The sequence below is a fragment of the Arvicola amphibius genome, chromosome 10 (genome assembly GCF_903992535.2).
Source record: "Arvicola amphibius chromosome 10, mArvAmp1.2, whole genome shotgun sequence".
Taxonomy (NCBI): domain Eukaryota; kingdom Metazoa; phylum Chordata; class Mammalia; order Rodentia; family Cricetidae; genus Arvicola; species Arvicola amphibius.
The window spans coordinates 49,006,712-49,011,227 of record NC_052056.1 but is presented as its reverse complement, the minus strand read 5'-3'; the positions used below and the strand labels follow the sequence as shown (position 1 = coordinate 49,011,227).

The 4,516-nt window shown below is 43.6% G+C and overlaps 1 pseudogene; it reads right to left on the bottom strand.

Annotated features, from left to right (window-relative positions):
• Positions 1-2,261: 2,261 nt before the first annotated feature.
• Positions 2,262-4,254, bottom strand: LOC119825572 (annotated as a pseudogene).
• Positions 4,255-4,516: the final 262 nt, after the last annotated feature.

Below are 4,516 nucleotides of genomic sequence, written 5' to 3'. Positions count from 1 at the left end.
ATACCTAGTTGAATCCTCTAGGGCATCCTACTGTTATTCTTAAAAACTGATTTGTAAGCCCAGCCCCAGCTACCATTTGGAAATTTGTTGTTGTAACCTGCCTGAAGACACACAGAGATATTTGAGGAGTGTGAAATATTTCTGAGGGTCCACACCCATTTACCACCCTCTTTTTGCTCCTTTGAGTTCCTTGCCTGAGGATGGCAATGCTCTGATACTTAGTAACTTCATAAGAGAAACAAATCCTTCATTTGTTAGTCTGCCATTTTGAATTGGAGTCAATTTCTAAGAGTTACTGCTACTCATTCCACTTCCTCTTTCTTCTTGGCAGGTGATACAAAAATGCAGACTGAGTGCATCCGTAGACACAGAGTGTGGAAAGTGAGATAGATAGTAGGCAGGTCTGATTTCTAAGAGCTCCCAGAAACCCCTTCCAGGTTGACAGGGTTTCCCTACTTCATTCTGCTGTCAACATTATGAGCTCTGACCATTTACCTTGGTTTTCTCCACATGACTAACGTTCAAATGCTGCTGAGTTGCCAGAGGGAAGGATGCTGCATACATCTGTCTTGAGTTCACAGGCAAGGATGCAGAGACTTGACCCTAGTATTACTGATTTTAAAGCAAACATAACTCCAGGTTCTGAAAATTTTGTAAAATTTTACAAATTGGAAAATTTCAACTTTGTCATTTTTCTTTCTTTAAAAAATAAGGGAATAAGCCGGGCGGTGGTGGCACACGCCTTTAATCCCAGCACTTGGGAGGCAGAGGCAGGCGGATCTCTGAGTTCGAGGCCAGCCTGGCCTACAAGAGCTAGTTCCAGGACAGGCTCTAGAAACTACAGGGAAACCCTGTCTCGAAAAACTAAAAAAAAAGGGAATTATTATTATTTTTGTGTGTGTGTGTGTGCGACACATGTGTGTGGGGTGCCGTTAGAGGCCAGAAGAGGCCAAATACCTTGGAGCTGGAATTATAGTGGCTGTAGGCTGCCTGACGTGGTGCTAGGAATTGAATTCTGGTCTTTGAGAATAGCACACTTTTCTTTTTTAAAAGTTGAGCAATCTCTCCCCACACCACCTCTGCTATTTTTAAAATAAGAGACCCGATGCCCATCTCTACATAATTAGGCAGTGGAAAAGCTATAATGTCTAACTTTCTACCACAGTACTGATGTGTGAAATAATATTAGTCCATGAGCCCAAATCACAGGTCTTTATATCTAGTGGTTAATAATTTCAGAACACCGAACAGCAATCAACAGGCTTAGAAATTATAATTTATGGGGATCCTCAGGGTTTGAGAAAGGGAATGTTACATTTTATGTATCAGAGAGGATTTTTCTTATTTTCATCCAACTTCAGAACTAAAATGTGAATGCAATTACAGTCTTAGCTCTTGAGAAAAGTGTGAGGTTAGTGTAGGCATGAAAAAGGTAAGTCAGATAGCGAGCAAGTAGCACTGACATACTCTCCTTCCTTGGGAAATCACATTGGATAGAAACTTTTTTTTTTTTTAATTAAAGCACACGCCTTTAATTCCAGTACTCCAGGAAGGCAGAAATAGGCAGATTTTTGAGAGTTTAAGGCCAGGCTGGCCTACAGAATGAGTTCCAAGACAGGCTCCATAGTTAGAGAAGCCCTGTCTTGAAAAACAAAAAGTCAGGAACATACAACAGAAGTGGTACTATTTTTATGTCCACGTTCTATGTGCACATGTAGAGGCCAGAAGTTACCTATAGCTTCCTCAGTTGCGTTCAACCTTCACTGCTGAAACAGGGTCTCTCTTTGAACATGGAATGGTATTTGGCTAGACCAGCTGGCCAGGAAGCTCCAGGACCTGCCTGTCTCTGGCTCCAAAGCATTCGAGTTACATGCGCTGCCACGCTCAGCATTTTTCGTGGATGCTGAACTCAGGATCTGTGCAGCAGCACTTGATTACCCACCGAGTCATCTCAGCTGCAATGGCACCACTGAAGATGTGCACTAATTACTCCCAACAGTCTTTGCTCTTACATACGTGTGGCATTTTCAGGGGCTCCAGGTTATTGCTAACGTTCAAAAAATAAAAATCCAGCCTATTTTGTCCATCACTGCGTCCCTCCTTATACCAAAAAGGAAAAGTATAAATGACATTAAAACAATGACATGATTTTTTATGGGAGTATTTAAAAATAAAAATTGTCATTCATAGTAAAGACAAAAAGGTTCTAAAGGTGATTTTAAAAAGTTCCTTCTTAAAGAGAAAGGGGAAATTAGGGCAAAGTCCAGGTGGAAAGCCATTCCCGTCAGTGAGAAAACTGCCTGTGGTCCGCTGTCTTCTTGCTGATGTGTTTAAAGATCTTGGACTTCTCCACTTTCTTTGTTTTCTGGTAGCCAAATCCACCGCCACCTCCTCTCTTTTTAAGCTTGCCATCATGGCTGCTCACGTTCAGATCAACAAAGGGAGGAACCTTAAAGCCAAAGGACAGAGCCACCTTAGGCAAGTTTGAGTTGTTCACATCGAAGATCTGCTTGAGAGAGTGGGAGTCGTAGGCTCGTATGTAGGACTTGTATGCTTCCTGCGCGGACTTATGGAGAAAATAGTTCTTTTCGATCAGCTTTTCCAGCTGAGACTGAATATCAGAAACTTTAGACCAGGAAAAGTCGAACTGATTCAGTGGAACCTTGGATTGCTTCAAGTAACGAAGGAAACCCAACTCTTCAGGGCGCAGGATGAGCAGGGCATGCCCTCTTCCGTCAGGCCCCGAGCCGTTCTACCCACACGATGAATGTATTCCTTGGGATCATCCGGAGGGTCATACTGAACAATCCAGTCAACTTCAGGGATGTCCAGCCCTCTGGCTGCCACATCTGTGCACAGCAGTATCCCTGAATCTGCATTGCAGAATTGGAAGAATGTGGTTGTTCGCTTATTTTGCTTTTGCCTTCCATGGATGGCCAAGACAGGCAGGTTGATGTAGTTCAGTAGCTCATAGTGGTACTTCACAGACATACACGACGAAAAGAAGACCATTACTTTCTTCTTACGGTTCTTCTTAAGGAATGTGAAGAGCAGAAGGAACCTCTTCTCAGAGGGACACACAACATATCCCTGCTCAAGTCTGTCCACTGTGGCAACCTCTTTATCGTCATCAACACCCACATACAATGGCTCTTTTTTCAGAGAAATTCTTGCCAAGTCTTCAACTTTTCGAGTTTGTGTGGCAGAAAAGAGCATAGTTTGCCTGCGTACTGGCAAAAGTTTAATAATTTGCTTTAATTCTTCTTCAAATCCAACATCCAAGATACGATCAGCCTCATCAATAGCAAGACACTGGAGGTTCTTGTACATGAACCCTGGAGTATTCTGCATGTGGTCTAGAAGCCGGCCAGGGGTGGCCACGACAATGTTAATGCCATTGGTGAGCTTCTGCGCTTCGGCAGACCTGTTACTGCCACCCATGATCAGCCTGTACGTGTGAACATGGTGCGTCATCAGTTCCTTAAGAACACCAAAGGTCTGCATGGCCAGTTCTCTGGTAGGAGAGAGAATCAGGACTCCTGTTACATTCCTGGGCATAAACTTTAACTTCACAATGAGCTCGATCACAGGGATGAGGAAAGCCAGAGTTTTGCCACTGCCTGTTTTAGCAGCTGCTAGAAGATCCCTGCCTTCCAGAAGTGGCCTGATACTTTTATGTTGGATCTCAGTCATGCACTTGAAGCCCATTTCTTCTATAGCCTTCAGAGTGTTTTCATTGACGAGGTTAGACAAGGAAGCAAAGGAAGTATCCTCAAAGGCCCCTGTCAGCCCTAGGGGCAGGCTGGGCACTTCCTTGTCAGCATCTTCTGCTTCCTCAAGAGCCACATTGCTTTCTTCAGTTTTTGCTTTTTTGGTGTCAGGCTCTGCATCATTTGCCATTTTCCTCTTTTTCTTCTTCTTTTTCTTTTTTGATTTTGAATCAGGAGATGGCACTGCTGTTTCTCCATTGGTTAAAGCGGTAGGTTTCTGGGGTAACTTTTCAACTTTCGTCGAGTTTTCCGCTGTCTCTTCAGGCACGCCTCCACTTTGTGCTTCTGCTGAGCCCACCCTCGCAGCGTGCTTTAAGGCTTTCTTAACTTTTCGGACCTTTACCTCTTCTTTGGGCACATCTTTATTGGAAGGTTGTGATAGGCTCGTGTTTGATGCTTCTTGCAGCTTCAGGTTTCGCTGCCACAGCTTGATGTTCTGCTTCTCACTCTTCTTGCGCAGGAGTTTCATCTGTAAGTGCGACATGTTTGCCGGCCCGCGCTAGCAGGCTGCACTGAGCAGTGGCTGCACGTGCGCAGTTAGAACTCGGAAGCGTGTCTCGGGACCCTGAGGACCGTCTGGATAGAAACTTTTTAACATTCTAGGGACATTGCTAATATCTTTTCCTGTGTTAAATGTTGTGAAAACCGTTAACAAATTATATTAGCATTGGTGTTTGTGTTTTGCTTTAGCAATTCAGTTTAATAGCACTTTGAATTATGTTCATATATTAAAAATGACACTAGAA